Genomic DNA, 22499 nt, shown 5'->3' with positions numbered 1-22499 from the left:
GGCCTCGAACACGATTGACAAGTCTGGTCAGCATGCCCTGGGACACTGCGGTCTAGACACATACAGGGTGCCTAGATTGCTCTATGCAGCCTGGTTTCCGCATCCCTGTGGCATGCAGAGAAGGCCTGCCTTCCAGGAGAGCAGGCAGGCCTACCCGGAGGTCCCTAGACTTGGCTAAGTTTCAGAGGGTCTGCGGTGCTAGGCAGCAAGGTGGAGTGACAGGTGGAGCCTGAGCCCCAGTGGAACAGAGGAAAAAATACCCTAGGTGTATTGACCAGAGAGGTTGAAAGAGTTGATACAAGGAGAACACTCTGGGAGAGACCAGCCTGGTGATACTTCAGGAGAACCAGCTAACCTACGATAAAGGAGTAGCGTGACCTTGGTGGCCTCCTTTCTTCCAATGCCAAGAGATGATGTGAACATTTTCCTGTGCCCTAGGCACCGACACTAAAAGGAGCAAACAGGGGCACCTGGGTGGCTCAGTCGGTTGAACATCCAACTTTGGCTCAGGTCATGATCTCGCACGTTCCTGAGTTCGAACCCCACATCGGGCTCTCTGCTGTCAGTACAGAGCCCACTTCAGATCCTCTGTCCCCCTCTCTCTGCCCCTCCCCCACTTGCGGTCTCTCAAAAATAAATAAAACATTTTTTTAAAAAGGAGAAAACAGAAGAGAAGAATCTGAAGGAAAGAGCAGATATTCTCAAAAGACCGGGTAACACCTAGATGCCTGGTATAAATTAATGGCTCAGGTGGACTTTTAAACTGACTTAGATTCAATTTCTAACTCCCTCCTTCCCTCCTTCTTTCTTTCTCTCGACGTCTCTTTCCCTTTGCTTTCCATTCTTTTCTTTTCCTTCCTTCTCTCTCTCTTTTTCTTTTTCCCTTGCCATGTGGTAGGGGGTAGATTTGAGGAAAATCAGAGTAGTTTTAGATGAAATTATGAATCTACATTTTCTCTACACACCAGAGTATAGTGTGAATTACTTTCGTAACCCCTTCTACAATGTTCAACTGAAGCTGCTTCCTTCTTCCTCCTAATGCTTTGGGTCTTCAGGGAACACAATTACCTTCGCTAGAAAATATGACCAATGATATTAGCACAAAATCTGATTTTTGTAATTTATCACCATTCGTGTGGATAAAAAAGTGTAAAAGAATAAATTTAGGAAGAGATTTAGCTATTTAAGCTAACTATTCAGTTGAAGAATATATGATTACACAGCTAGAAGACTATATATATATATCTATATTAATTTCCAAATGAATATTAGAAAAATTTGGATCCCACAGTCATATTAATACAAATACATCTAGTACAAAATTTTCTAGCACGCTGCATATGCTGATTGCTTTTTACCTCTTTGTAAAATTTGGCATTATGGTAGGTGATTTGTATATCCTGCTATGTACTATGCTCAATTTCCAAGCACTTTAAATATTCATTTAATCATATTGAGAACATTTTCCCATGCCACTGAAACACCTTTAAAAATAATTTTTAAGGTAGATGTAATATTCAACAACTCATATGTATTACGATTTATTTAACCATAGTTCTAATGATGGACAATTAACTTAGAACATTTTTTTCTCTTGGAAATCTTCTGTTTATACATAAAATTTTGTGTGTATTACCCAGTTCAAACATGGTAACATGTTAGCTGGCTTATATGAGACTCAAAAGTTTAGGGCTAATGGATTCATCTGTTATCACCTATTGTCACCTCCAAACAATATGGTCTTTGCTTATTCCCAAAATATTGTGAAGCATCTGCTTTAAGCTTCCATGTAAAAAGAATGAGATTTAACATACTTTAAATTTCAAAATTGATTATAAATGTGTTTCCATATTTTATACAGTTGATATTTCAAATTAAGCTTCAATGTCCTTGTTAACAAAAAATTTTTTTTCAAGAATATGACATCACATGCTTCTATGCTCAAAAGTTGAGACTCCAAAGAATGAGTTTTTTCACTGTTTTGTTGGTATGGGATTTTTGTGATTCAAAAATTATTCACACAGCTTTAAAAAAAAAACTTGTGATAGTCTGTCAGATATGCAAGTAGTCTTGTGGATTAAAAGTTAATCAATTCACTAGCACTAACTCTTGGGGCCTTCTCTAAAACTATTTTAGGAGTTAGTTTGGATAACTGAATGGACTTAAAGTGAAGTGAATTTCTTTAAAAATGTTCCAGAAGTAATATTTTTCTCTAACAAAAAAAAGTGGTTGTCCTTATAATTAGTTTTACCTACTGAGGTTAAACCTGAGACACTGGGGCTCAGGCTATTTCCTTGGGAACAGATTATTTAGGAAATAGCTGAGAGGTAGGATGGATAAAGAAGGGAGTATTTGTATTTGCTTTATTTTCAAAAAGAAATAACCTTGAAGTTTTAGAAGACTTCATTAAACATGGACTTTCAGCTCTAAAATTTATTGATAAATTACAAGACACTTTGAAGTAATTTTACAGTGTAATAATAGATGCTAACAATCTTCAACACAATATTATAATTTTCATTGTAACATTCTCCCTTTCTTACCATGCACTCTGGCCAATGCATGGCTTTCATTAAATACTACACAGCTGTCTGATGGAGTTAATTGTGTAAGCCTGTTCAAAAGGCCAGAAATTACTCTCATGGAATCAAAACATTATGCTGGAAACCAAAGAAACAGATAAGAGTGTGGACTTTAAATTAAAGAGAAGAGGTGTGTCCCGGGCAATAAACAAAGGCAGTCAGTATTGGTTTGAATAGCTACCATCTTTTTTTTTTTTTCTTTTTAAGTTCCACTTCAAATTATTTTAAACCTCTCGAGATATAAATAAAACACGTGATCACCTCACGAGCCAAGTTTGTTGAATCGTGTGGCTAATACCTTAGCCATTCTACAACATTGGATATTGACGTGTAGGTGGAACACAGAGGGAAAATGAAAATGGCGTCAAGCTTCAAAAAGGGCAATTCTAAGGAAGAAGGTAGGACAAACACAGAATCTGCAACAACCCTAAGCTGGAAATACACAATAAAATCTTTAAGCTAGTATTCAAAATTGGACATGGGATGGGCTGAAGTTTAATTCAGCACTATCAGGTAATAATTGATTAGACAATTGTACAAATAAGACCACAGAAGGCTCGTTTTAACCAAAGCCCTGCTTTTAAAATCTTTTGGTATGTTTAAAGCAAGTTTTACTAATCCCAAACTTTTCATTTGGTCTTCAAATACTTATTACAGCATTTACTATGAGCTGGGCATTGGTCAAAAATTTGGGGATACAGGAAGGAAAAGATTTAGGCCCTGATTTAAAAGAAGGATGAACACATCAAAAAACCAATGAATACAACACAGTGAGATTAAGAACTATGAAAGGTATGCCAACAAATTGGACAACCTGGAAGAAATGGATAAATTCCCAGAAACATACAACCTAACAAGACTGAATCATGAAGAAATAGAGAATCTGAACAGACTGGGTACTAGTAAAGAGACTGAATTAGTAATCAAAAGCCTCCAAAAAAAAAAAAAAAACAAACCCCACACACACAAAAAAACAAAACAAAAAGTTGAACTCGGTGCTAGAAGGAGCAGTCCAGCAAGGTTCTGTGAGAGAAGAAAAGAGAAAGTCATGCTAAATCTTAGAAGGAGTCCTGAAAGATGAGTGGAAGTTAGCCAGATGGATTTGGATCAAGGAGTGAGATTTTATGCAAATGGGTCCAAGCATTGGAGAGCTTGGCTTCTTTGGGGGAGCACAGCAGTCGGCTGGAAACTAGGGTGACAACACATGGCAGCAAGGTAGAACATGAAACTGAAGAAATATGCAACTGAAGAGCCTTCTGTTTCTTGCCAGTAGCTTGGATTTTACCCTGAGGGCCGTGGGAAGCTGCTGGAAAGCTTTCAGCAGAATTGTACTCTGACCACAATAAGGAGAAAAGATTAGAAACAAGGCCAATGCAAGGACACCAACTCAGAGGCTACTGCAGTAATCCGGGTAAAAATGCTGAGGTAACATGTCCATCTTGCTTAACCAGTTTCCATCCACATCTCCATGCGTGTTTGCATTTTGGATTTTCTATTCAACATTTCATGAGCACTTGAAAGCTATTTTTCCTGCCTCTTTGGACACTAATGGTGCCAACAATAATAACTGATATCTATTGAGCTCTTACCATATGCCAGGCACAAATCTAAGCCTTTACATGTCACAAATTATATAATTCCTACATACAGCCCTGTGAGGAAAGTACTATTATTATCTCCATTTTCAAGAAGAGAAAGGAACAAAGCAGTCAAAGCAAATAAGTGACAGAAACTCAATTGGGAGTCTGTTTTTGACCAATTTGCCATATGTCTGTTTGCTGTCATTACTGTCTTCAATAACATAATTCTTTGGGTAATTTCTCTCCTCTACCCTAATTACTCTCCCCAGCTTTATTTTGATTTCATTTTAGTTTAATGAGCTTTTAGTGCTCTAGTTTCTGCCCCTGGACTCGACCCTATCAGGACCCTGGGCAAATCCCCCAGTTGGAGTTACCTGTCTCCAGTCAAGACGGGACAGCCTCGGTAGTGGGATAGACAAGAATGAGTGACTTTTAAAACTGTTTATGACTTAGAGTTTGTGGGATTTGTTGACTAAGTGCATATACTGGCTTAGGGAGAGGTACAAGCTACAAAGATGTTATACCACAATTATTGGCTAAGTCAATATTCAGTGCTTACCTCATTATGATTAAAAAGTGTTACTCACAGTGACCCATATAGAAATATATGAGTGTATTTCTTTTCTAGTGCTACTCGTCTTTTCTCCAGAATTAGTAATTCTTAGTTTTAGTTTTTATTTACTTATCTCCCCATGTACCTATCACTGTATTGTTCAAGTCTCTGACAGAAGTATAAACCTTTTCTCAGTGCACCATCCACGAGGACATCAGTCAAGTTCATTTTTTTACTTGTTTGGCTCCAGCTCAGATTATTTGCTCTGTAAGCCTATCTAATGTCTGAAGCCCTGGGGCTTCCCTTTACCATGTTTCCTCGAATTGCTTTTGCCTCACTTCTATACCCTGTGCTCCATGTCTTCCAATTTCTTAATCTATTTCTTATTTTTTCAGAATTGTTAATGTTTACTTCTTTTTGAGAGAGAGAGAAAAAAAAAACACAGAGTGAGAGCAGGGGAGGGGCAGAGAGAGAGGGAGACACAGAATTTCAAACAGGCTCCAGGCTCTGAGCTGTCAGCACAGAGTCTGACTTGGGGCAGAAACCCACAAACCGTGAGATGGTGACTTGAGCCGAAGTCGGACACTTAACCAACTGAGCCACTCAGGCACCCCTCTTAAACTATTTCTTAGCTTTGTTGGAGCATATCATCCCATAGCTGCTAAGGAAGAGTTCATGGAAACTGGGCAGAGTCTACATTATGCTCCACGTGTTAATGATGGACATGCATTCTGATGTAGGGCTTCTGACCTAAGTGGAAGTGTCATGCCACACTGATTTTTACGTTTTGAATGTCATCTCAGCCTAGGAAGTAAAAATTTTGAGAATTTTCATGACTGAAAATAATTGTATATTATACTGGCATATGATTAGTTTGGCTAGGTATAGAATTTTCATTTCGAAATTTTTCACTCAGAAATTTGAAGTTATTGCTAAAGTGTCTTTAAATTCTGGTATCAATATTCATAAGTTCAAAAAAGACCAATATCACTCTGAATCATGATTTGTTGTGTGTGATTTATTTTTTCTCTCTTGAGGTTTTATTTTTACCTCCAATGCCCTGGCAGGTTCTAGCCTTTTCATTTATTGCGAGCTGTTTCAGTTTGGTGACCGTTGGTCTTCGGTTCTGGAAATTTTTCTTGTATCATATATTTCATAATTTTCTCTGGTAAAATTTTATCTATTTTCCTTTTTGTGGAACTACTATAATTTTAACATGATAGTTCTTGAACTAATCCTCTATCTTATATTTTCTTTCCTATTTTCTATTCTTCGTGTTTTCTGTTATATTTTGGGGGCAATATCCTTAACGGTACCTGCTTAAACTTTTTTGCAGTTTTTAAAGTTCTATTACCAAAATTTTTATTTCCAAGAATATCTTTTTTGTTCTCTGAATTTTTATTTTTTATGCCTTCCTGTTTTTATTTTGTGGATGCAAGCAATATCTTCTCTTTTTTGTTATTAATTAATTTTATCAAATTTTCACTTAAAAGATTTACTTCTTTATTCTGGCTTTATTGAAATATAATTGACAAAAATTGTGTGTATTTGAGGTATGTAATGTGATGATTTTGTAAATGTATACATTGTGAAATGATTACCACAATCAAGCTAATTGGTATGTCCATCATCTCATCTAGTTACTTCTCTTAGCTCTCAGAGTAATAGTTACGGTTTCTCTGAAATTTTCTTTCTTTTGGTTTCTGGATTGTCTTTTTCTCTGAGATTTTTGTTTTTCTATTGTTTTGATCTTTTTTTGTGTGTTAAAGAATTTCCTCTTGTATTTGATGATCCCTGGTGGTCCATTTATATTTATGAGAACTAATAGTAATGTGCGGTATGGTGGAGAGATTTTGTGGAGTGGTAGGTTTCTGAGTGACAGACTCACTGTAGGATTCAGGCAGACAGTGAGCAAAAAAACCTTTCTTCTTGGCCTGTCAGCTTCTCCCTAAATTACCTAATATTTGGCGTAAAGAGGTAATTTAAGCCTGCTGTCAGCATTATGGAAGCCAAGAAAGGGAATGGAGTATTTCTTTAAACTACCTTAAAAATAAGATGGACTTTTCTTTAATTTGATCTGTATTTTTCCCCAATTTGTTGAAATTAGTGATACTTTTCTTCATGAACAGTTACTAGGTATTTGGACTATGATTGTCGCCATATATTTTCAGACTTCTAAGACCCCAAAAATCATCTTTGAAGATAATTAAACTATTTTATTAAGTTGTTATGATGGCTGAAACTTTTGCCATTATTGAGGAAAGCTTCCTCTATATACATCCATGCTACCTAAAAGAAGTATCCAGCGTCAATCATTATACCATATTAGCTAGTCAGCCTTATTCAGGATCCTCTGAAGAAATGGCATGCAGACCAGGTTACTTCTGATTGGGAGAAGAATGAAGGAAACACATAATGCACGATAGACTAAACTTCATTCCCCTAATGGAGTACCATAACAGAGGGTCCTGGGATGCATTAGGAACTGGGGGATAGGATGCCAAATGGAAATCCAGAAAGAACACAAAGAAACAGAGCCACTAGAAAAATCCTCCCTCCACAATATTTTCAAAGGGAAACAAAATTAACAGCTGGTTAGATCTGAAAAGGTGAGAGCTTAAAGGTGAACAGAGTGGCAAGTAGCTCACAGAATGTATCTAAGAAGGTCTTATGGATGAATCCACTTGAGTAGAGCTCTAAAGTACAAAAAGGAACATGATGTAGGGGAGGACAGAGAAAAAATAGATTGTTATCTATCTGATTATTAGCATTTTTGTTGTAATCTAAGTAAGCTAGGTAAGTTTATATGTGCTCACATGAAGAGAATTAGAGAACTGAGATTCCACATGAATCATTCAAACTAAAATACCACCTTTACCTGAAATATCTTAAATATCCTGATAATTGAGACAAAACTGTGTCAGTTTTGCCTTTTTAAAAGCTTTCATGCCATGGATAATTGGCTCAGTTGCGTGTGTGTGCGTGTGTGTGTGTGTGTGTGTGTAATACGGATCCAAATAAAATAAATAACTGGATGGCATAGAGTCTAGAAAATTTAGAAACTGCCCCAATGCTAGACATAGGACATTTGGCTACATTGCCTTGGTGATGATGAGCTGCAGAATCCAATGTCTAGAACAGTGTTTGTTTCCCTGGGTGATTCCAGCAGGCTTGGACTTGCTCAGTATTTTCTCGCGAGCTCACCGCTCTGACACTGAGCTTCTCCATAAAGGGATGCAGGTAACTGGAAAAGCAACGGCGTGTCATAGGTACAGCTGGAACCTGGGTCAGGGAAGAAGAGGATGAAACTACAGCTGAGTCTGGTTTTCCAGGAGACAGGCAACAGAGGCTACTCTTTGTCTTTCTTAAACATCAAGGCCAAGCTTCATTAAGGGCTGAGTTGTTTAATATTCAAGTGTTCAAGCTGAAGTCTTTCTCTGGTAATTGTTTTATACTTCTACTTAAATTCCTACGCAGTTTCAAATAGAAAAGGTCTGACTTCCTCTCCCTGCTAAGGCTTCCCACCCCCCCCCCCCATATGCCTTCGTTAGTTCTTGTGTTTGTGGGTTGTACAGGAGTGTGAAGCAGTGTTTCCATTTCAGTTGTGTTTTATCAGATTAAGTCATTATTTGATTTGGGGAAACTCTGGAAATGAAAAGTGATAAGAGATTGCAAATGTGCAGGAATTGCAACATGTCGCTTATTTAAAGTAGTTTTAATTGGAGGAATTAGACATCATATTATCAAAGATCTGCTTTCTTACACATAGAGATGCACCTAAATACTTTAAGCAGATGTTTATAAAACATGATGCAAACAAAACTTTGAGCCAGAAGTTGCAAAGAAACTTACATGCTCTTTAAATTTTTTCAAAAGACTTCTCATTGATACTTAGTTTTAGCCAGATTTTCAGGGAAGAAAAAAGAATAAAAGGCAAGAAATGGACTTTAGCATCAAAGGCATGAATTGAGATACATAAAATCCGTGTATTAGAACATTTCAGACCTCAGAAACAGTCTTTCCTTAGCAGCGGTCATATGGCTACTGACTAGAAGTAAATTATGACTTCTTAATCTTTCAGTGTCACATTAAATGAGAATTAGTTACCCAGGAGCCAAGTGATAAAAGGGACTTTGTCTAGGCAAATGCTGTTAGGAAATTGTGCATGTAATTAACTTGCAAGCAAGCCTCTTTTTCTAAGCAACTGCTTTGTTTTCACAAATACTATATACATTCGTATTTGATGGGAAAATTTGGATAACTTGCTTTAGCTACCCATGTACTAAGGGGGTCTAGCCATTAACAAGTCACATGTCTTTGGAAGAAAAATTGGGAGGAAGGGAAAGAAAGATGTCTCTTCTGAAATTTCAGAATTTCAGAGCACTGTTCAGCCAGTGCTCTAAACGGAGTGTGGATCTGGTGACTGCTGAACTGTTTCTGATGTGGATATTTTAACTCTAAGTTAAGCTCTTAACTCAGGAGTTTTTGCTTTGGTATAGTAGTCAGTAGAGAGGGCTGGCCAAGGTAGTCAGACAGGGTAGAAAGGCATGGAAGAGCCTCTTTGCCCCTTTCTCTTTGTCTGATGTCTACAGGACCTTCTTTCATTATTTCATGTTGTTTTTTTTTTAATTTTTTTAACATTTATTTATTTATTTTGAGACAGAGAGAGACAGAGCATGAACGGGGGAGGGTCAAAGACAGAGGGAGACACAGAATCCAAAACAGGCTCCAGGCTCTGAGCTGTTGGCACAGAGCCCGACGCGGGGCTGGAACTCACAGACCATGAGATCATGACCTGAGCCGAAGTCGGACGCTCAACCGACTGAGCCACCCAGGCGCCCCTCATTATTCCATAAGTTAAGGCCAAGTATTAGATTTTTTTTTTTTTTTTAATGTTTATTTATTTTTGAGACAGAGAGAGACAGAGCATGAACGGGGGAGGGTCACAGAGAGAAGGAGACACAGAATCTGAAACAGGCTCCAGGCTCTGAGCTGTCAGCACAGAGCCCGACACGGGGCTCGAACCCACGAACCGTGAGATCATGACCTGAGCCGAAGTCGGACGCTTAACCGACTGAGCCACCCAGGCGCCCCGGCCAAGTATTAGATTTTAAATGATAGAGGTTTTTACTCTAAATTTGATCAGGGAAAATGGATCATTCTAAAACAAAAACCTGTATATCTCAACATGGATTAATCTTGATAACATAAATTCTGAGTGAGGAAAAAAAAAAAGGCAGTTGAAAAGCATTCATATAATAAGATACCACTGTGTAAAATTTAAAATACTTTAGGGGCGCCTGGGTGGCTCAGTCAGTTGGGCGTCCGAATTCAGCTCAGGTCACGATCTCGCGGTCTGTGAGTTTGAGCCCCGCGTCGGGCTCTGGGTTGACGGCTCAGAGCCTGAAGCCTGCTTCCGGTTCTGTGTCTCCCTCTCTCTCTGCCCCTCCCCCCGTTCATGCTCTGTCTCTCTCTGTCTCAAAAATAAATAAATGTTTAAAAAAAATTTAAAATACTTTATATTTTATGGCTGCATACATACATGGGAAAGATACTTACAGTCACAAGAAGGATAAATGAACACCAACTCCAGAAGAGCGGCAATCTGGGGGGAGGGAAAAAGAAGAGAGGAACAGGGTGGTCTGGGGTCAGCTGGGGCTCTTGTTGTAATCTGTTTTTCCTCAAAAAAGGAAAAAAATATATATCTGAAGCAAATATGGTAAAATGTTAGTACTTTTAAAATCCAGGTTTATGTTGGGGCACCTGGGTGACTCCATTGGTTCAACATCTGATACTCGATCTCAGCCCAGGTCTTGATCTCAGGGTTGTGAGTTTGGGCCCCTCATCGGGCCCCATGCTGGGCATGAAGCCTACTTAAAAATAAACAAACAAACAAATAAAATCCAGGTTTATGCTATTTTCTGTTCTTTTGGAGTATTTAACAATTAAAAATTTATAAAATATATATAAAAAAAATCTCTGAGGTTGCTGAAATACTTGAGTTCATTTCAACAAGCTTTTGTTAGAATTTACTATGTAGTAGGCATTAGGGACACAATCATGAGGGTGACATGGTCCCTACCATAAGGGACACAACGCCAAGAGGGGAAGAGAGATGTACAAATACAATCAAATGTGCTGATCACAATCATGTTATGTATAATGGTTTCTAGTAGAAGGATCAACTCTGTGATGACTTCACTGGAAAATGTTGAGGAGATCTAGACCTGATTCACAACAAAAAGTCATCATGAATTGAATTAAAAAATAACTTACTTTCACATTTAATAGTTTAAACAAATTGCTAACAAAGAAGTCCTCAAAAAGAAGTCCTCAAAATATGACTGGCCAATATCCCATTATAATTTATTTAAATAGATACTTATTGTATACCTAACAGATGGTCCCTTCCAAGTGTGCCTTTATAATTCATTGTTTCTATTTCTTTGGGGAAATGTTGTCTTCCCAGCTAGATAATCAAGTCTTCACAAAGAGGGCTTTCCAGTTTTCATATTTTTATCACCCAGTCTCTGGACTTTTAGTACAGTCCTTTATAAACAATAACATTGGTTTGATTTTTACTGAACACAAATTATATGTTATAGAATTACAGTAAAGAGGGGACTTAACCCCCAAGTCAGAGTTCAGGGCTGAGGGCAGCAGGGAAGACGCCCGGGGTTTTAAAATCTACGCTGCCCCCAAATATGCAGATATAGTATGTGAAGAACATAATGCCCCATATAAAAATGGTGCAAATGGCATCCATCACGTTAGGCAAAGGACACACTACAGTTAATTACCAAGAAGGTTGGCAAGGCATTTTGGAATCTGAACAACGCAACACTGGCTCCCCTTCTTGAGAAAATATTAATGGAAAACACTAAAGTTTTTTTCCACCCAACTTTCTTCCAAAGAAAAACTACCACAAAACTTAGCATTCCACTGTTGGAGTGGATATGAAAATGAAAAAAAAAAGACACTTTATTCTGTTCACAGCTGGACTTGATGGCCAATAGATTTTTATCGACAATAGTTTAAAACTAGAACAGTAAATATTCAACATCTTGGTTTTAATTAAACTGAGCATCATGTGACACATTATTATGTGTGTGTGTGTATGTTAAGATGCTAGCATAACGTGAGAGGAGTAAGAGAAATCCCTAGTAAATGAGCAAAGGGGGAACAGGTACAATATCTGAGTCACAGTAGAAGTAAACACACATTACACCTTTAGGCCCAATAGCAAACTTCTTCCTGGGGCCCTTGTTGTGCTTATAGGTTATTTGCATACACTGGTCCCCTTAGCAACCAACAGCTTGGGGATATAAAAGTTTTACTTTAACCAAAAACCTGTTTGTGGAAAAGAAGAGTTTTATGTGTCCAGAAAACAACATTGATAATAATGAAAGGGGAAAAAAGTCAGGCAAACCCAGAAGAGTTTAAAGTAATCATGGTTGCTAAGGAGATACAAAGTAGTCAGCACGATTAAAGGGACAGTTTCAGATAGCAAGAGTCCAAAATGTTGGGACCAGGGCCAAAGGGAGATCTGGGTATGTGCATGGTAAAGAAAGTGGCACCACTATATCTATAATGGTGACAATAGACCTTTAGATCTGTTTCTGGGCTCCCAGAGTAGCCTCTTGAACCCACCTAAAGTCTCCCTTTCTCTCTAACTGGATGCCACTTCCCTGTCCTTTGTTCTCTGCATCCTAGTAAGGGCTTCACTCCTATCAGGTAGATGGGAAAAGCTCCCTGCCCCAGGAAGGAGCTACCTGAGTTGCAGTGTTCTTTTCTTTCTAGAACAGAAGGGCTAGAATCTGACTCTGTCTTTTGCAGCCTGGATTACCTGATTCCTTCCTGAATCCCACTTGCCCATTTGGTTCCTAAAAGCTAGCCTCCAGAGGTGCCTGGGTGGCTGAGTCAGTGAAACATCTGACTTTGGCTCAGGTCATGATCTCACAGTTTGTGAGTTCGAGCTCGGCATCTCAGGCTCTGTGCTGACAGCTCAGAGCCTGGAGCCTGCTTCAGATTCTGTGTCTCCCTCTCTCTCTGCCCCTCCCCCCCCCCTCAATAATAAATAAACGTTAAAAAAATTTTAAAGCCAGCCTCCAGGTGTTTGCTGGGCTGAGCCCCAGAAAATAATTGACCTCTTCCTTTGTTTCACTTCTTATTTCAAGTCCATATTCTTTACTCTCTGCATGGTTCAGTGCCATCAGTGGAAGCAACAGTATTAATAGTGACTACTGTTTATTGAGTTCTTACTATATTCCAGGCACTGTTCTGAACACATTTCAAGGATTAGCTCATTAAGATCTCATTAGAAAGAAGAAGTTGATATCTTTTCATCCCCATTTCACAGATAAAACAAAAAACAAACAAAAAAACAAAAACAAAACAAGGCACAGCTCATACATGGCTGGGCCTGAACTTGAATCTAGGCAGCTGTTAATCTTGGCCACTGGGCTATGCTGACTTGCATATGAATCTGTGCCATAATAGAATTACAGGAGATAATGAAAGACATGGGAGAAATATAGTGGCTTTCAATGTACCTAAGATACCTTGATGTGAATTAAATGCTTTTTGATCATAAATGTCACAGTTACCATGAAATCCTTGTTTGAAGGTCGTAAAACCTGGGGATTTTGTGTGTGTTGGGATAGGGGTGGTCTTCTGGTCACACAATTCAACAAAAATCTGCCCACTAATATATCAAAAAGAATTCAGGTAAGATGCCTGCCCTCAGAGAGCTTTTAGTCAATTAGGGGAAGCCAGACATAAAGACAAACACACAAGTGTAAAATTTTCTATAAGTGTATATCAGGACACATGGGTAATTGTGATCAAATTTATCACAGGTAAACAACAGGGAGAGATTTCTCTGCAGAGAATAGTCAGATATAGGATCAGGCAACTGTCCTGTTCAAATTAAATTAATTACCTGATTACATTTTTTATCTTCTAATGTCTGAAGAAGCAGAGATTTCAGAGGAACTTGGGGCCAAGCTTAACTTTCCTCATTATATCTTGTTCTCATTCAAAGTATAGTTACAGGGATTGTGAGGTGTGGAAGTTTCTATGATGGTTCCAAATGTTTTGAATGGCTGCTTTGGCAGGTCACAAATATATTTACATAACTGGCTGTGTTGTAGTCCTAGTGGGATGCTGACATGTCTTGTGACTCTCAGGTCTGAGAGAAGCTTGTAGAGATTGTGACAACCCTGAATTAATATTCGCCCTCACTTATTACCTAATCATGGACATTAATTATGTCATGGAAGGGTTTGTGGTGAAGATAGATAAGGTCTGTATTTTGAGTGGCTGCTTTGGGAAGGTCAAAAGTGCTGTCTGTAATATCTAGCCTTCAAGCACTTCAGATGTGATTTCCAAGCTGAAAGCTGGGCCAACCTAAGAACATTCTATGGGGACTAACCTGCATCTTCTGGGCCCCAGCAACTCTTCCTGTTGCAGGGCTAGAGCCAGATCCCCATCTGAAGCATCTAGCAGCACAACAGAAGGAAGCAGGCATTAAGCTGAAGCCTGGGAGAAAAGTATAATTAAGCCAATTCCATCAGAAGCAGGTAGCACTGTCTTAGAGAAGAAATGACAGCACTCAAGATTCACTCTTTCAAAGGAGGAAGATGAACTGGAAAACCCACAGGAAGCATAAGTTACTTCATCAGCTTAGCAGTGCACTGCATGTTGGGGCACAGAATTTGGGGTGCATGAGAGGTGGCTTTGTCTATAGCATAGCCCAGTACTTGGAGCTCCAGGAAAGGGGAAATTATGCAATAGAAAAGAGTTCCCATATGTGATCTAGCAGGGAAGGTACTGGTGAAAGAGGGCAGTGAGGCTAGGAATAGGGTAAGAGGAGTGACACCAACTGATTCAAATGTGGGGTTGGATCTGGTCCTTATTTAAAATTGTGAAAGTTTGATCATCATGGATTTTTTATATTATTATCATTTTTAAAAATGTATTAAAATAGTATTTATCTTGATTGTTGTTTTTTGACACTCCTTTAAAGTTTGTGCCCAGGGGGAGTTCCACACTTGCCTCACCCTGCCAGCCTTGTATGACTGCAATTGAAATAAGATGTTTCAACACTTACTGTAGCCTGGAAAATAAAATCATCGCATTTTATTATAGATGTGACTTCCCAGGGCATCTGATGCTACCTTAACCCAGAGGCTAAATCAGAGGGCCTAAGGACCGTGTGCAGCCTACAGACATGTTTTATTGTTAATTTCACACTGTTGATTTTGAAAATTGATCTAGTTGCCTCCATTTTGAAATTGAAAGATGTCTTCTAAAACAATGCAGATATCTGACTTTTCTTGAAAAATTAGAACACCTAATAGACTGGATCCATGTTCTTTCATGGCAGTAATCAACTAGAGCCAACTAGAGTCTCTCCTCCATTTCATTGGACCCAGTTGGTATGTATATTTACTGCCTGGTGTTGTAGGCATTGAGATTCTGAGCCCTGATTAAATGCAAAATTCTCTCAATAATACCTCTTAAAATGAGCTTTCATTCATTTAATAAATGTTGATTTTTGTGCCTACTATGTGTGAGATATTGTGCTGAGGAACAAGATGACAAGGTACTTTCCCTCTTGGAACTTGTTTTGGTCTTACAGGCGATGTTATGGGTTGAATTGTATTCTCCCAAAAAGACATATTAAACTCCTAACCCCCGTCCCTCAGAGTGTGATTTATTGGGAAATAGGGTCTTTTAAGAGGTAATCAAGTTAAAATGAGGTCAGTAGGGTGGGCCCTAATCCAATGACAGGTGTCCTTTAAGAAGGGGGAAACTGGGACACAGAGATAGATACAGAGGGAAGGCAATGTGAGGACACACAAGAAGATGCCCAGAAGACTGGAGTAGTGAATATATATATATATATATATATATATATATATATATATATGCCAAGCAACACCAAGGATTGTTAGCAAATTCCAGAAGCTAGAAGCAGCAAGGAAGGATGCTCCCCTCAAGCTGTCAGAGAGAACATGGCCTGCTGACACCTTGATTTCTGACTTCCAGCCTCTGAGCTGTGACCAAGATTTCTGATGTTTTTAGCCACCCAAGTTTTTGGTACGTAGCTATGGCAACCCTAGGACAATAATATAGGCAGTTACTAAATAATGACTTAAACGAGTAGCTTCATAACAGTCGTGACCAGGAAAATGATGAGAGTGTACATGTGGGGGTGGACTGATCTTGTTGGGAGCTTATGAGGCCTTTTCTGAGGAAGGCGTGTTTTAGCTGAGGTCTGAAGGACAAGTGGAAGTTATTTTCTAGTAGTGAGTTATTTACTAGAGTGAGCACAGTCTAGGCTGCAAGATCTGATGTGCGTGAAGTCTTAAAGGAAAGGAGGAGGGTGGAATAGTCCAGAAACTGGAAATCTGCTTGGTGGCTGACCCACAGAGAGGAAATTGCGTGTCTGGTGGTGGGCCCTATATAGAAATGGGCATTGGCTTACTGGCTATGTTATTTTGGGGAAGTTATTTTAGTTTCTCTGAAGGTAATAATAGTAGTTACCTATTATGTTATTATGTTATTAGGAGGATTAAATGAGATAATAGATGAAAGGGTTTTAAAAGAATGGCTGGTGCGTGTGCCTTGATAGATGTTACCTATTGTTATGATTCCTGTTGTTCTTGTTACCGTTGTTATTGACAGGGCACAGGGGCACAGGTGTTGAGGACCCGGAGATGCCCTTCACATTTTAGTCTCTGTCCTGAAAGCAATGGGAAGCTAGTGTATGCTTTTCATCAGGGCTTCAACTTAAGCAGATTTTATTTTTAAAGGATCTATCTGGCTGCAGTGTGCAGAGAATGGGTCACAAATGTGGAGATGAGGCCATTAGTGAAAGGTCCCAGGGACTGGTGGTGTGGCAAGCCTGCCTTAATCTGTTTGTGGAATTTGGAGAGATCAACACAAACACCTTAACAATTTTTTTCAATTCTACCAAAAGCCACATTCTAGTTTGTTTTATAGCTTTCTTATACAGTAAACACACCCTGGGTGATACAATTCTGCCATTAACTTGGTAGATGGCCATGAGCAAGCCTTGTATGTGCTCATTTAATCACAGACACAGAAAGGTATAAAGGAAAGCTAGATTCTTGAAATCTGCATATGGTGAAATTAAGATCTTTGGTCATTGAACACATTAAAAAGTACCTTTAGGAGATTCCAATTACTCACATTCTCTATTTGCTTTTTTTATTACCTTTATGTCTTTGACTTCATTTTAGAAGAGAGATCGAATTGATTTGTTCTTCACACACAAAAAAATTGATTTGTTCTTCATTGCTGTCAGAATTTGTGGTCTCAGGCGAAGGCAAAATGCTGGACTGGCAAATATTCACAACAAATAGAAGTTTTAAATAAGGTACTGGATGTGCTGAAAATTCATTAGGTAATGAAAGCCATCAAGAAAAATTGAAAATGCTCTAGTTCTCTCTGTATTTATGGCTGATTTTAATAAAAAGCATCACATTTGATGTAATTACTTTGCCCAATATTGGCAGACTTAAAAAACTTACCTAATGAATTCATTGTTGGTGGAAGATTTACCTGTGATGCCAGAGGTGAAGAGTGCTAAAATCTAGATACATACCAGCTAAATGTTCATTTCCTACTGATAGTTTACGATACTCGGTTTTGGAAGGGGAAAGAAATCTGGAGCAAAATTTCCTCTTTGTAAACTGAATATATTCTATTGTAACAGAGGACCATTTTACAAGGATTTTTTTGCTTCACAATGCCTTTATTCAGTACCTTATTCCTAGTTGAGCAAAATTATATGTAGATATTAGCTTATTTTTAATAATTAATGCTGGTGGCTACATGATTAAAGGATCCACGTTTATATACAAAAGATGAGTGTCTCAACTCACATGAATTTTCAAAACTAAAAAGAAATCATATGGAACTAAGAATTGCCATTATAAAAGAGACTCTTGTTTGCATGAGAAAATCTTACCTTTCTCCATATGTTTGTGCACATGTATTTATTTTAAAGTAAGCACATATACAAATCCATTAAAAATATTGCTGAGTGTTACATATTTGAGAGTGACTTTTCACCAAGCGAGTGTCCTGATTTTGATGAATTTTGCCAAGTTTTAGGGAAAAGCGATATTTTTCGTTTCACTTTTCAGAGGGAAGCACTTTAATCTGAAACCCTCTCAGCAACTCAGTGATGTTTTGCTGAATAGACATGGACACAGTTTTACTGGTGTCATTCTTTCCTTATTTTAGCTCCACGATTACAAAGATTTGGTGCGTCTTCTTCGCTACTCTATATCCCCGAATGCTAGAAAAATGCCTTCCTGTTACACAGATGGTACTAAATAAATAAATGAACAATTGAATGAGTGAACAAGTACATTTCTTGTACCACAAATGGCACCAAACGTGTAGGAGGTACTGCACGTGGAAAGAACGTTTGAACCGCACCCCTTTGAGAATGAAACTGAACGGTGATGTGTGCCTGCCATGATTTGTCAGCCAAACCATGGCTTGTCTCTAGCCCAATTTCTTACCACTGCAGAAACGGCCTCTGTGACTGGGAGCTATCAGAGCAGAGTGAACCCAATCCTGCTTTTCATCCAGGACTCTCAAAGTGTGCTTCATGGAGTAGCAGCTTCGGCATCACGTGGCAACTTGATATTCGCAATATCTGTGTCTGATAAGCGCTCTGAGACATTCTGATGGAGGCTCAGGTTTGAGACCCACTGCTCTAGACAATCTTTTGCTATCCTTTCGATGACGTCCAACTTTCCTTCTAATTAACATATTCTAATTTTAGGGTTATGAATACTTCAGATGAATGTGCTTTTGCCTTGGAGGAATTGCCTTCTTAAAGTAATTTGCATATTTCAGGCCTGACTGACACTTTATAAGCTTAGTTGGGATTTCACTCTTAGAAGTTGGATTATTATCTGTTGCTGCATAGGAAGTGACCCCAAAACTTCGCCGCTGAAAACAAGGAACATTCACGTTCTCACAGCTTTGGGGGCTCAAGAATCTCAGAGGAACTTTCTTGAGTGGTTCAGGCTCAGGGTCTGTCGAGAGGCGGTACTCAGGTGCTGTCTAGGACTATAGTCATCTCATGGCTTGACTGGGGAAACTTCTGCTTTCGAGCTCCCCGTACATGGCAGTTGGAAGACCTCAGGAGTTCCACTTCCAGGCTCACAAGGGTCTCTCCTTGGGACTGGCTTATCACATGGCAGCTGGTTTCCACCAGAGAGAGAGATCCCAAGAGAGAGTAAGAGAGAGCGCATGGTCTTTTCATAACCTAATCTTTAAAGGAACATCCCATCCCTTGTACTCTATTCTATTCATCAGCAGCCCACAGTCAAGGGGAAGGTGAAACACAAGGCATGAAGAGCAGGTGGCAGGAATCATTGAGAGTCAACTTAGAGACTTCCATATAAGCTAATTATTTCTCACTTTCTCCAGTTCCTTGCATTGCAGTGTTTCAATTCAGACTCTCGATTTTTAGTGTCAGAAATCTCAACCCAAACTGGCTTATATAAAAAGAAAATGTGTGTGGCTTATGGTGCGGTTTGGTATAGAGGATCCACCAAATGTTGTCACCTGCTCCTGGTCATCTTGGTTTTGTTTGCTCTGTATTGGCTCCATTCCCTGGTGCCTTCTCCTCTCTTATTGGAATAATAACCTCCAAGGTTTTGGGTTCAAGATCAGCCATAGAGCGCGAGAGTCTCTTCTCTCAGAAACCATGGCAAAAGTCTCGTTGGCTGAGTGGGTCACAGGCCCATGCCTGAGTCAGTTAAGAGGTGGAGGAATCATGACTATATTGGACACACACTGTGCCCACAATCAGGACGAGTCCCACAGGAAACACAGCAGCTGTGAGAGGGGGAGGTAAGTGCCCTCGGAGGGACCACATCAGGCGGGCCTTTCGCTGAAGTACGGCCTATACAGTTGTCTCCTCCGAGTTTGTAGTGAACTACAACCTCTTGGGAAATGTCCACCTTCTTCCTCACCATCCGCTCCCCTCTCCAGTGGATCCCAGAGCCCTCTTGATCTACTGCCACGTCTCATCTCCTCCCCTCCCTCCTACCCCATGAATCTCTCACCTGGGCTAAAGCAATAACATCTAAATTTGCTGCCTACCTGCTTACATTTTTGTTCGCCTTCTGTCTGTTCTCCATGTAGCAACCACAGTGATTTTTTTTAAATGCCATTGATGAGGTTAGTGCTCTGCTGAAAATTTGTCAAAGTCCTGTTAATTAAAATCCAAGTGCCATGTGGCCTGGTCTCTGCCTGCCTCTCCAGCTTACTCACTGTCTACCACCAATCCTCTCTCTTTGAGCTCCCCCAATTCTAATTGCCACGCTTCTGCCTTTCCATAGTTTTTCTACACGTTCCTCCTTCTTCTGAGGCAGTTCTTCCCTTACATTTTGCCTCTCCCTCTCTCCCCCTGCTCTCCCCCCTCCCCCACCTTCAGGCCCCAACTGTAATGTCACTTCTTTAGACAGGCCTTCCCTGATCCTCCAACCTCAGACGCTCTCATTGTTCTCTCTACCTTCTGTTTATTGCATTGACCAGAACTTTAACTTTATGTTTGTTTAACACCTGCCCTCTCTAGACCGGAAGCTCACAGAAGGCAGCAACCTTGCTATATCCACAGAGCTCCTGTTTGGCACCCGGTAGGCATTCAGTCAATATCTGATGGATAGGATTTATTCTTTCTCATCTCAAACGTATGCAGTGAGGTTATCCAGAAGATTCAATAAATGGCAAGAGTTACGATAGAGTTGAAATTTGCTGGTGGTCTGGCTTGGCCAGGAACCCCTTGGTTCATAGGGTTAGGTCAAGCACACAGGAGAGCCTAAAGTTCTTCTGAGAACTTACAATGATAAAGCGCTGTATGTGGTCTCACTTTAATTCTTACAGCAATCCATTGTGAGTTCGGTGTATTGTCTCTCTTTCATAGATGAGGGAACTGATGTTCAGAGGGATCAGGGGACTCTCTCAAACTCACATGATTCGCAAATGGAAGAGTTAGGATGCCCACAGAGGTCACTTAGACTCCAAAATTACAGGTCTGTTTGGAATTATGGGAGAGACAGTGGTATGCCGTGTGTGTGTGTGTGTGTGTGTGTGTGTGTGTGTGACCATGAGTAGGCCAAGGTCAAAAAGCAAAATAGACATAAAAGTGAAATCCTGTAGATTTCACACTGTTAGCTGGAGCAGAACAACAGTTCTGAAAGCACCACAATGAAGGGAGTGTAGAATTTCGGGGAGCTCAACCTTTCCATTACATATTTCAGGTTTTCCTGTCCACTGAAGTAAAATTAAGGGGTGTTGTATAGTCCTGCCGCATGAAGGAAATGAAGTCCACCTAGCCTATCACACTTTTGATGGGATTTGTATGTAGAGTAAGAAATGCAGGCCTAAAATTAGGATAAGCCACCCCGTTTCCCTGTTTCTCCAGCTTCGATGATACAAACTACTCTTCTTCCTTTTTTCCCCCTCACTTCAAACACAGTGAGTGTGTGTTTGGCACAAGAAGGTTCTTCAAGCAGTAGGAGTATTTGGCTGGGGGGCCGTGAGGGGCTGAAGTGGAAAGCAGAGCTCAAGTCAGTGTGGAGACTGGTTATTTGTGAGGCTGAGGCTGGCTTCTTGCAGTGATTTCTGCTAATGTTACAGTTTGGGGTTTTTTCTTTTGGTCTTCTTTTAACGTATCTGTAAAGTAAATTTGTGCCCCCCCCCCCATATATATGTGCCTAATGAGAGAATAATGTGAGGGGGTAATGGAAGGCAACTGCTACAGATGCACCGATAGAGAAAAGGAGAGGAAAGGACAATTCAGTATTTGGGATTGGGGGTGAGTCCTCCATTCAGTGCATCCTGGAAAGAGGCTCACCATGCAGGACTATGTAAACTCTGAGTTAATCTCCCACTGTGTGAGCATTAGTCAGTTTGACCGAGGACGGGTGCCTGACAAGGGGTGCTTAAATTGGCAAAAGATCCAGATGGAACAAAAGGGAATCCCCAAGTTGTTAAGCAAAAGGGGAAAATTTAAACAAACAAGCAAGCGTCAAAGTGTTTGGGATCACGTAATCTGGAGAACAAAAAGCCTGGAATAGGGCAGAAAGGATTCTGGAGGTGAATTCATCTCATGTCCTATCTGTGTTGGCCACCCTGGCTCCAAATGCCTGAGGAGAATGACGTCCCACAGTCACACTTTCATTCAGATGTTCATCAAACACCTGTTTAGCACCAGTCACTGGTTATCGTGGCTACTACGGGGGACAGAGAGATACAGTTAATGCCCTCACTGAGCTTCTAGTATAGTCTGAAGTAGCACAGCACAATGTGACAAGTACAAACATAGAAGCCCAAGTTGCATGGGAAGCAAAGAGTGAGACAGCTGAGTAGCTAGGATTCAGGAGACACTTCCAGAGAACTGGGAGATGGGAAGGATAATGTCTCAAGATGTGTTTTACGTGTCCACTTGGCTAGGCAACAGCAGCCAGTTATTTGGTCAAACACTTAATCTAGGTGTTGCTGTGAAGGTATTTTGTAGATGTTGCACTCCACAATCAGTTAACTTTTAGGAAAGATTACCCTTGATGATGTGGGGTAGGCCTCATACGATCAGCTGAAGGTCTTAGGAGCAAAAACTGAGGTTTCCCAGAAAAGAAGAAATTCAAGACTGGAGCATCCACTAGTGCCTGAGTTTCCAGCCTGCCAGAACTGCCCTGGGGATTTCACACCCCCATGACATTGTGA

The 22499-nt window shown here is 39.9% G+C and overlaps 1 protein-coding gene across 1 annotated transcript in view; it reads left to right on the top strand.

Moving 5' to 3' along the window:
* The window catches only part of KCNK2 (potassium two pore domain channel subfamily K member 2), a 194184-nt gene that overhangs the window by 47428 nt on the left and 124257 nt on the right, over nucleotides 1–22499 (top strand). The gene's annotated exons all lie outside the window — the stretch shown is intronic.

The sequence above is a fragment of the Panthera onca genome, chromosome F1 (genome assembly GCF_046562875.1).
Source record: "Panthera onca isolate mPanOnc1 chromosome F1, mPanOnc1 haplotype 2, whole genome shotgun sequence".
NCBI lineage: Eukaryota > Metazoa > Chordata > Mammalia > Carnivora > Felidae > Panthera > Panthera onca.
The sequence above is the reverse complement of the archived record's forward strand: the minus strand, read 5'-3'. Positions and strand labels throughout refer to the sequence as shown.